This window comes from Poecilia latipinna, unplaced genomic scaffold (assembly GCF_001443285.1).
Source record: "Poecilia latipinna isolate Pla-1442-1.1 unplaced genomic scaffold, P_latipinna-1.0 Scaffold820, whole genome shotgun sequence".
Lineage (NCBI taxonomy): Eukaryota > Metazoa > Chordata > Actinopteri > Cyprinodontiformes > Poeciliidae > Poecilia > Poecilia latipinna.
Window position 1 is genome coordinate 11,544 of NW_015113436.1, and position 11,949 is coordinate 23,492.

The window sequence follows — 11,949 nt, forward strand, 5'->3', positions numbered from 1 at the left end:
TGTGTGTGTGTGTGTGTGTGTGTGTGTCTGTGACCTGGAAATCGATTCCAGCACAGCATCTTGAGGGATTTCTCAATTCCTAGGATAGATTTAAAAGAGGAAAGAACTGAGAAGAGAGGAGACTTGAAGGAGCTATTACCAAAGATGAACTGATGTACTTTTTTGTAGAAATCTTCTAATAAGAAACACAACCACAGACTGTGATCTGATTTCAAATTTCTTAAAGCTGTCACTTCTCATCTTACATCGATGCTCCAACAACAGAATGAACAAAAGATCTAATTATTCTAGTGATGTTATTTAAAAAAAGGGATGCTCCATTTTGTCAAATGTTTCGACATTGGTCTTCCTCGCCTCCGCTGCTCAGATCTCTGGTGGGAAGAACAGAGTTGAAGAGCAGACGAGGCTTTTATTGCCAAGCATCTGTAAGCAGAAAAATAAAAGGAGGTGTCACAACAAACAGCAAACATCTGTCACAATCCTGAAACTAGAACTACTCAAAATATCCTGGTTTCTCTAAGTTTTTGGCATCAACTGAAACAGAGTTGGTCAAAGCGATGAGGCCCTCAGGTACATCGCTGAGGACTGCACACAGCAGTCAGAAAGAATTGAAGAACCTCTAAGGAAACTGAAGTGGACAGAAGTAACGAATGCCCAGAAATGTTTGATAGTAGTTTCCAACTCAGGTTTGTTATAACTTGTGATGAAACTAACTTTGTCAGTTTGGATCCCTGTCATCAGATCTTCTTCTGGAACTATCTTAACAATTATTATCCTGAAGCCTAATTAAAGACATGGATATTTACCATCTTCATCTTGTTCAAAGTATCCAACACAAAAAGTAAAAAAAAATAAATAAATAAAAAAGGCAGTTTCTGCTAAAAAGCTTCTGGGTAAAATCTTAGTAAATAGAAATATATGATCTCCTTCTGTCTCAACATCATAAAAAGATTCCTGGAAACTTTGACTTTTTATGTTTCTGTCGGAGTCCCTATTTGGTTTTGCAAAGTCAAAGAGATTAACTCATTACGTTTTGTTTGAAAGCTTCGTTTCTAAAGTACAGTACAACAATAAAGTAGTATTTTTCAAAGTTATCATAACGTTATAATCTTTTATCAGCACCAGCCTAATTCCTCCAGTCACCTGAAAGCACCAGAATGAGGTCTAATCCCCAGAGGTTCAGCTAAAGCTGGGAAAACCCAAGTAACCATTCACCTACATCTCTGATATCTGACTGGACATACACCAGCAGATTAAGCCTGACATGTTTTAATTTGGTTTGTAGAAAATAATGTAGGTAGGCATGACATTTACTGTCCTCAAGAATATTTTAGCATCTTTAAGTTGTTGATATGTTGTCCTCGGTGTTGTTCATACAAGTTAAAATATCTGGTCATATTTTACCTTTCAAGATTTGCTACTTAATTCAGCATATTGAATGCCTTCAAATAATATACCAATGATATTGATTTACACATACCAGCTGGTTTCTTGACAGCCTTCTACGCCTTCCTGTCAATCAATACTTTCTGTGTTAAATACTTATTCCCCGTACCATTCAACTTTATAGCACAATTTCATTTATGAAGTAAATTTCCTCAGTTTTTTGTTGTTGTATGTGTTGAGTATTTGGGTTCTTGTCGACATCAGGTGTAAATTTCACATTTATGGTCCTGTTAAAAATATTGACATTGATGTATTGAGTACTTGTTTCACCCAACATATGGCAGAAACTCACCTCTAATAATTCACAATTTGCTTTTCTCATATTTCATTCTGTGCCTTCTTGAGAAATTTGGCCATGTCAGTGTGTCCTTAAAAAGTAAGCTGAACTTTGCTCTGAAATAAATTTAACAGCGCTGGTTTTCTGCTTCGTTGGCTGTACATAAGTCTCTTTCATCTGCATTACATTTATTTAATGCTCTTACTAGTAAATGCAGCTGTAAAACCCACACATTTTAAATAGGAACACTGAACTCGAGCATGGGCTGTGCACCAGGGGACATTAGAGGCTTGGTAAGAACATGAATAAACATCAGATAGCTTGTAAAGTAGCAACGTTCTTCAATAAACAGCGCAATGATGTAAAAGCCTTTTACCGTTATTTAATGCTGGCAGGATTAACCTAACAAGGTTAATACTATATGTTATGATGTTGTTTTATTAATACGACATGTTATGCCACAAGAATACATAAACATTTCACATGAGATTGTAAAAACGGACAGGTCTGCCCGTCTTTTGTCTCGAAACAAAAACAGCAGCTCCTCATAGGTGGAGAAAAAGACATTAATACTTCTGCCCCTGTGTTAGTTTCTTTTTGATTAAACAAAGAGATACAAAATCACTGAAGCATCACTCAGTAAATCACGATAGCGTGTAACAAGTCACTGGAGAAGTGGAAAAACAATTTACAGAGGGAGGGAGATGATGCAGATAGTTGCTTCTCTCCGAAAGATAAAGCTAAAGAGGACTGCAGAGATCATCAAGGAGGTGGAGAGGAAAGACAAGATTGAATACCCAGCGTTCCATAAAGATTGGACCCTTTCCATCCACAAAGCCCGACTCCAAAGGCACCGACTCCCCGAGGAGGACGAGGGGATAAGAGAGTGGAGCAGAGCAGCGTAACTTGAAAATCAGGTGATGAGATTTGGACTTAAGGGTGGGTTGTACTTAAGCACAACAGATGGCGGTAAGTGTTGGATGTTAGGAAACAGGCGAAGCAGTAAACTCATTAAGAATCCTCCTGGGTCACGAGCATCATGCCGAGAGGGGGAGAATCCAGTTCAAAACAAGGAGATCGGAAAGTTGGACTTCTTTGATTTTAGATAAGGAGATTGTCTTGCAAACATTATCACTTTCACGTGTTGCCATACGACAAACAATTTGTTTTATTGAAATTTTATGTGTAAGATCAATGCAAGATAGTACAAAAGCTGTCCTGTCAACAGGACTTGATCTGTGAATCTCTGCTGCTCCTCCAAAGTTACCATGGGCTGCTCTTAACATAGCCCGGTAAAAAAATTTTAAAATTTTGTTATATTGTTCTATAATCTAAATAAATTAACTTCTTTGCAGCATATTCCTGGCCTGCCTGCCGTATTCTTTCTTCTTCATGACGCTGTTAACGTTCTCCACCAAACCTCTGAATTAAAAAAAAGTCCTTCCAATTTACAGTCGTGCTTATTTTGTTCTAATATTGTATTGTAATCAACAAAATTCTCTCACAATATAATAAAATTTTCTGAAGTAACGTAAAAAAAAAAATTTAAAAACATGTTAGCTTACTACTATGTAACTATTTATTTGATGTTAGATTCCAAATCAGTTTTATAGATTTTCTCTTCTTCACATGTCTAGCTGTGCAGTTCTGCGATTCAAATCCCTGATGACTCGGTCGCTTTCGTCAGAGTTGTGTGTGCATGCATCTTCCCAGCAAAGCCTATTTACAATAACCACAAAACAACACAACAAAAGGGTTAATAAATCCAGCAATAGGCTTCAGACAGCTTCACAACATTTGCAATTAGTCTCCCACCAGCATATGCAGCATAAGAGAGTCATGTCCTTTGCTCGGCTAAATTCTTAATTGCGTGCAAATAAGAACGACCCAGGTTCAAGATGCGATGCAATGAATCCATCTCATCACAAAGCTCAACATGAAAGCGAAATTAAGAATAACAGCGTCCTTCACTGAGAGCCTTATAATGGAACGCTTCATGTTTTTGCAAACTTGTTCAAAATACTTGAAAAGCTCTCCTGGGTCGGGACCCTCCGAAGTGTCGTTAAAGTTAGATGATTCATGTTTCGGTTCAATCCTGAAATCCCTTCTTGCATCACCCAGTTTTCGTCCCGAGTTCCAAAAACCCTCATCCTCCAGCGCTTCAATCGTGAGTCAGGTCTGATCTGCCGTACTCCTCTATTCCCCCACCTCCCTCTGCCATCTGTCACAGTGGGGTCCTCGCTGCCAAGTATCGCCTTTGAAAAGATTTAAAAGCTCATCCTGTCTCATACTCAACATTTCCAATGGTTAAACTATTTCTCAGTTGGTTTCTCCACTCATGTCCCAGTCAAAAAAAAAAAAAAAAACAGCACCTGACGTGCCAATTATATGTATATTTAAATTCATGACGCGTGATTTGCCTGTTGGATTCGTAGAAATGTGAATCAAAATAACAGTAACACACCTGCCAAGTGATTAATTGTGCATTATTATGTTTCCATTATTTGCAGTAGTTAATTTACGAAAACTATATAAAACCTGATATAATCATTTTGTTACAACTACAATCATGACGACGGTTTTAAACATGAATATCATGCCCTTGCAAGCAGTAAGCCTATGTAACCTTTGGGGTTTTTTTTTTTTTTTTTTTTTTTTTTTTGAAGGGATGCAAGAGGAAATGTTTACTCATTAAAAATCGCTTGCCTTAGTCTTAGCTAGCCAGAGTGTGTAACGAGTAAAAACGGTCTCTTTTTTTGTATCAGGAAAACTGTGTTTATGCTTGACTCCACGGACTCGGCATGTTGCAGTGATGTGTAGAAGATAATACATGGTTTGTTGTCGAGGTGAAGCGGCATAGCCATCCCCACAGCCACAAGGAGACGGCCCAGCTAACCACAGAGGACACGCAGAAAGCAGCGAGCTCAGAGACGAAGGGTCAGCAGCAGAACTGTTAGCCAAGCACAGAGTAACACTGACCTGCAGGAAGCACAACGCAGCTGCATGTTTGTGCTGTTAAATGTTGCTGAATCAATACCAGTGGTGCTGACACCTTACAATGGAGGGTAACAAAGAGGTGGTTTTTGTTGCGTGAGCCGACCGTCCAGTGCAATCCTGAGCTGCACCCCAAAGTGATTATTTGAACTTGTGAGGAATGCCAACATTGATCAGCGTGTACAGCAGAGGTTACCATGGAGACACCAGGTACCTGCGGTTGCAGACACTTTGATAACCAAGGAGTTACTCTGATTTTTTTTTTTTTTTTTTTGGTCACCTCTTACCATAGCTTAGAAATTTGCTGAATTATTTCCAAGTTTTGACTTTTGTCAAGAAAAATTAACTTTTTCATTATTTAATCTTTTATACACGTGAAATAAAGTACAACAAATGCTGAGAACATTTTCATCTCAAAAAGGCAGCTGTGAAACACTCAGGTTATGCATTTTAGTACAACAACTCACTGGTTTTATTGAGGATCATGCTATCTGGCCATTAAGTAAGCATGGAGTGCAAAGGGGCCTCAACACACAGTCCTCTGAATCCAGAGCTGACGGTGATGGAGAGGGAGAACACAATGTTATATAGCTCCAGTTCAACTCAATGAACACTTAATGCAGATTTAATTGAGGGATTTAAGGAAACAGAGGCTGGGAATGCACTGCAGCACATGTACATCCACTTACTCATTTAATGAAGGATTATTCAATAAAATACTCGATAAGTAAAATACACAACAGCTGCAGTCTTATAGAGAGATCAGTCTGGGTCATCTGAGATTGTCACTGTTGACAGTACACACACAAATGAAATGTAAACTACCAGAGACTGCTCGCCATTGGTGGATAGGAAGTCATTTATTTTGCAGATTAATCAAGCTAGTTTTCAAATTATGTAAAACAATATGTTTTATCTTGGATAAGCAACAGACGCCAAAAAAAAAAAAGTACAATTAATGTGTTACAAGTAGTGACTAGGACAAAACACGTCTACGGGAGAAAACCGTACAGAGAGGAGACAGATTTAGTCTGTCAAAAACGAAGTCATCCCAAACTAAAATAACTTGGCACAAAAAGTACCAAATAAAAGTTAATCACAACTGAAAACAAAAACATTTGGACAGTAATAAAATGATTCATTAAAAAATGTGCCAAGTGATAAACGATTAGTCCAAAGTGTGACCACAGACACCTGAATGTTGGATCAGGTGGAGCTATTGCACCCCATTTTTAAAAGAGGGGAAACAAATCTATCACTCCATGTGTCCAAAAAAAAGTTTATTCCAATTATACTTTTTTCAACAAGCAAGAAAATGATATTAGATTAGATGTGTCTTGTGCAAAGCAGATTGTGTACTTAAGTTAGGAATCTTAAAGATATTCTATAAAACAAAATGTAAATATAGATGTAGGTGTTAAGTAGCAATTTAGCTCAGGTTTAAAAGACGGGATTTTACAGCCTTTCTACTTAATGAATTTGCATCTAGCTGTTGCTTTAGAAAGAAAACATTACTGAAAGGGTTACCGAGGCCCTTTGAACTGGAGTGTTCAAGAGACTCAATATCTAAATTGTACATGCTGCTAGCGAAGAAATGTGATTAGCAGCATTTAGGAGTTTGACGTTTCAGCTCTGCAGCAAAAATAAAACCTCAAGCATAGTTTTTATTTTTGCTATTGTGTGGACAAATAGTTTTCTATTTTAATCTTGCAGCCCACAGAGCTCTGTACGGCATTTTACAGTTTCATTTATGATTGTAGTGCCTCGGTAAAAACAGTCTCTACACAGCACGTTGCTCCACGGCGAAGAAAAGTTTTCAGAAAGCCTCTTTGACCTTTACCAAAAATCTTCTAGAAACGCCTTTTAAAGCTCTAAAATGCTATTGTGTCGTAGAGAAATGAGTGTCGTCATTAAATATTCCGTTTAAATACTTCTGTTTTATCGTGAACCAACCCTTTCTCCTTATCACCTCATGCCAGTCCCCTCCATAAATATTTACTGCAAGAAGTTGTGCCTGAAGAAGAATACCAATTCAGCTGGCTTTCGGGAGGGAAACGGGGAAGTGTTGCATGCCGCAGAGAATTGGATTAACAGAGAGAAAATTAATATAGCATCTGCTCTTTTTCTCTATCACTTGGTTTAATGCGTTTATGTTGACTGTGTATATGTGTGCCGACTATAGCGCCATCTGTGCTGCCATCAACTGAGATTTTAGGCAGCGGCCGCGGAGAGATAGACGCAGAGTGAGCCGTTCCACAGTCACAAATGCTTTACAGCATCCAGATTTCAACAATAACAATACTGTTGGAGAAAGATGTTCTCATCAAGAGCAAATTCATCATATATTTTTATTTTGTTTTATTTATTTTTTTCATTTTCTAACCAAAAAAAATGCATGAGCCAAAATTATATCAGACTGCACATTGACCAGAGCCTTCCCACTGCTGCGTTTTCCAAACCGACTGAGTAAGCAGAGGAAAATATGTCGGCTCCAGGCTAATAGCTTTTTAACTGTGGACACTGGAGGCTCTGTCTTCCAACAAAGACATAATTTTAAAGGGTTTTGAGCTACGGTTCAAAATATTAGCACAAAGTAGAGACACAACACTCCTTGGTAATGGCTTGTTAAAATGATGGGTTTGGAACCCATTTTATCTACAGATTATTCTGAGAAAATGTATTTTTATTTATTTATTTATTTATTTTTGTTTTGCAGTTTTTGACATCAAGGCAAATTTAATTATCAGTTAACATCTGTAGTTTGCTCTTTACTCTTTGCAGCATTCACAAAATAAACATATCATCTTACATCAGACCTTACATCTTACATCAGTGACATCATATGGGCTTAAACCTTCTGCTAGCACTGATTTATCTGTATGACTGTAACGGTCCATTCGTATTTAATGTACTGGTTGCAATTATTTGTTGATTGGCTCATCAATTACCGTGCAGTGCCTGTTCTGTCTGTGTCATTAAGGAACCAGAAGGCAAGCAAAGTTAAAAGGACCCGGTGTCACTGTTGCCAGGTTCGTCCCACTGATTGATAATCTTATTTCAACCATTTTTCACCATTTCACATTTAATCTCCACTTTAGCCCTTAGATACGTTCACTTTAATGTGGACAACAGGAGATGCTGTCGTTTGTAAATTAAACTTTTTACTCTGTTTCTTTATGTCCTCTTTAATCCCATAAAAAGACTTGGGTGGCTAAAGTGGACATAAAACAGCACCAGGAAATCCAGCAATGGATCAAACTTGAGGATAAGGAATAAACAAAACACACCATAAACGATGCTGCCGTTTCCACATGTTTCTGTTTAGAGCAGCAATAGAAACTGCAATTTAGCACCAGACATAAAAAAAATCAAAACAATATTTTAAATGTGTTTTTCTTTTTCTATGCTGCTGAACTAAAAGATGAATTTATTTTAAGCCTTTTTATACATTTTTATCATGGGGCACAAGTGTGCCTACATCAGGCTCTGTCGACTCTAACCCATGTGTTTTGCAAAAGATTTTTGTTTTTTAACTCCCATCAACATAAAAAGTGGGGTTTTTTTAACTGAAAATTTTGATAGTCTTTATTGTGCATTCATGGGAGAACTGGATGTTCAGAGATTTTAAAAACAGAGGCACAAAAGTCCATTTTGCACATGCCAACCTTTATTGCTAGAGATAAAAAACCAGGTCGACAGTGTCATTTTTTACAGTTTTAAGTTTTCTTCCTACATTTGTCCCTCCTTGTCCTGGCTCTCGTTTTCTTAAAGTCTGACTTGAGCATAATCCATGGTATTACAATAACAACTTTTCCTTATATTTTCCACTGCAAATATTGGTTAAAAGTCAATACCCTTAAATAATTGGATAATGATTAGTCGAGCAAACAGTGGATTAACACGGTAAAGTCAAATATTCATAAACACAAATGTTGTCTTTCAGCTCATAAAGGACAAAACAGACAAGTGCTGCATAATTACTCATGTAAACGCATAAAACGGCCTAGCTAGACTGTTTTTGCAGTAAGCTTGAAGATTAGCCGCACTTCCAGACTTCCGACTTTCAAGTCCAAATAAAACAGCTGATTTTGTGAAAGGCAGATGACTTGCTCACTTCAAATGCATGCTTGCTTTGAAGATTATGGAGGTTTTCAAGTTGGAGGGGGGAAACTCAAAGTCCTTTATAAGAGTAAGCCCCTTTAAACAGACCACAGCGTATTTCAAGTTCTGTGTAGAGCAACTCTTTCATTTAACGAAGTACCCAGCCACATGCACTTGTGAGTCATCTTCTTCTGCAACTGTAATGAAAGCTGGCTCAACAACTGAACTGGAGCATCATATCAGAAATCAGGCTGCTGTGAAACAGAATGTGGCAACAGTGTTAAGTAAGCTAGCTGCTGTCTTCAAAAGATTAATGTCTGTAGAATATCTTTTCGTCTTATGTCTTATATCTAGAACATTCCCCCAAAAATGTGCTTTTTGTGCAAGAAAAAAGTTATCACAACACAGCTCTCATTCTCTCTCTCTGTCACTTGCTACATATATTCTGATTTGGTTTCTGGTGGGGTGAAATGGCTTCTGCTAATTAATGTCTGAACTATTAACGATGTCAACACAGTCCAGTATTCGTAATAGTGCAACCGGATGTTTCTAAGTCTGATTTGCTCAGGTCACATCATTTTGAGTGAGGTTTACCAGGCCCAGAGTTATGAGCAAAAGCCAAACACCTGGTTCATTTAAGCTTTACTACAGGATTAAGCAAGTAGAGAAATAATAGTTGTATTGTTTATTTGTTGCTCGCTTTGTGGTATTCTTGTAATTTGGTTGGTACTGAAATTGCAGCCTTTTCACCATCAGAGTGTTTGGTCGTGTTTATTGCGTTTTCCATGTGCTCCATTCTACTGCGGAGAATTCAGTTGATTTTTTTTCCACTGTTTGCTCGACTAATCATTATCCAATTATTTAAGGGTATTGACTTTTAACCAATATTTGCAGTGGAAAATATAAGGAAAAGTTGTTATTGCAATACCACAGATTATGCTCAAGTCAGACTTTGTTTTAAGAAAACGAGAGCCAGGACAAGGAGGGACAAATGTAGGAAGAAAACTTAAAACTGTAAAAAATGACACTGTCGACCTGGTTTTTTATCTCTAGCAATAAAGGTTGGCATGTGCAAAATGGACTTTTGTGCCTCTGTTTTTAAAATCTCTGAACATCCAGTTCTCCCATGAATGCACAATAAAGACTATCAAAATTTTCAGTTAAAAAAACCCCACTTTTTATGTTGATGGGAGTTAAAAAACAAAAATCTTTTGCAAAACACATGGGTTAGAGTCGACAGAGCCTGATGTAGGCACACTTGTGCCCCATGATAAAAATGTATAAAAAGGCTTAAAATAAATTCATCTTTTAGTTCAGCAGCATAGAAAAAGAAAAACACATTTAAAATATTGTTTTGATTTTTTTTATGTCTGGTGCTAAATTGCAGTTTCTATTGCTGCTCTAAATAGAAACATGTGGAAACAGCTGATATGTAGGAAATCAGATGTGCCCCAGTTACTGCAACAATGTTGGTCTTCATGAAAATGATATATTAAAGATTGAACAGAAATTCAATTACACACAAAACTAAACTAAACTAATCTGACAGTTCAAGTGGGGGAAGGTCATCTACGCTTATCTAAATGTTGTTGGTTGGTTCAATGTACAGTTTTCATGTTCATCCTAAGTACATCCTGTCTTACTAAAGAGCCTCAAACACAAACGGTCTCAAATGTAAAACACTCACTTTAATAACCAGGGCCTTCAGTAAGCGCATGAAATAACATTTCACTAAAGAGACCTTCATTTGACGAGAAGTACTGTGAAATTTTAATGACTCAAGATGTTGACACGTGACCATTTATAGAATTTAATAAAACTCCTATAAAGTATGCCAGCTGAACACGGTCGTCTCTGTCTGAGGAAGGGACACAACACAATGGAAATGATGTAAAGGGTAAAAAGTTAAATGTAGACTGACATTAAAGGATGAAATATACTACCAACAGAGGAAATACACAACAAAATAAAGACGAGTGAGCAGAAATGTAAGTTATCACTTATGACTGGGAAATGTGATTTACATTCTGATAGGTGAAAGACGAGAGAAATGATAAATATGTTTTTGAAAGTGGCTGATGAAGGTGATATTCAGACTTCAAGAAAGAAAACCCACAGTCATCTATAATGTTATCATTAAAATATCACGCAGAGGATCAGGGAAGATGGCAGTCATTACCGCCACAGTAAATCCACAGGTGCACATTTGATATGTTCTCAAACCATTAGTCAAAAGCAGGTTTGGCGAAGGTGCTATCGTAGCATAGTAAGATAAAAACATATTATATATACAGGAACGTGGAGACATCCACATCAGCACAACTAGATGATTACATGAACACACTGGGAAGCGTGCAGCAGTAAGGAAAGAAATTCTTAATCACAAAACATAATTGGATTTATTAATGTATTTTTGTCTCAGGTTTGCATCTTCGCCTGCTCAAAAATGTCTTATCTTGTTCTGAAAAAAAAGAAAAAAACTAAGTGCCAATTACAATTCAACAATTTTTTTTAACACGTAGTCTAAAAGAGAGTCATTATTTACAACAGTTTCATTCATTCATTTACAAAACACAGTGTTCGCTAACAAAGCAACGTTAAGAACAAACTAACAAAACGTCCTGCCATCGACGTTTTTCCATAGTTTCTTTTATCAGGGCTTGTTGAAGGTTAATTGGGATTTCACAGATTTTTACTTTCTTGGCATCACTAAAAATTCTCTCTAACCAAGTGTGAAAGTACTTTTCCCACACAGCAGAAAGGAAGAAAAAAAAAACCTTAATCAGAAATAGTGTGACAGTCAAGATTTTTTTTTTTTTTTTAATCAAACCCCAACCTTCTTTTCAGTGATTCAGTCACTGTGTCGCTCTGTCAGCCTGAGCGCCATCTATCAGACTAATTCACAGCACTGGGACATCTGAACTCCAGCCACTGACCCCAAGTGTTTCTGACTTTCCCTCAGACACTTCTATTTAGATTTTGTTAAGATAGACTTCAAATCCTTAGAAAAAAGGGGCATGGATCCCTCCATCTCAATGCTAATATATATATATATATATATATATATATATATATATATATATATATATATATATTTAAAAAATATAAAGTGTGTAAAAATTTATATATTT

The 11,949-nt window shown here is 37.0% G+C and overlaps 1 long non-coding RNA gene across 1 annotated transcript in view; it reads right to left on the reverse strand.

Moving 5' to 3' along the window:
- Positions 1–204: 204 nt before the first annotated feature.
- The window catches only part of LOC106956464 (uncharacterized), a 24,187-nt gene continuing 12,442 nt past the window's right edge, over positions 205–11,949 (reverse strand). Inside the window, exon 4 of the long non-coding RNA XR_001426778.1 lies at positions 205–423. This is a non-coding gene — a long non-coding RNA (uncharacterized LOC106956464). The remainder of the gene's footprint in view (positions 424–11,949) is intronic.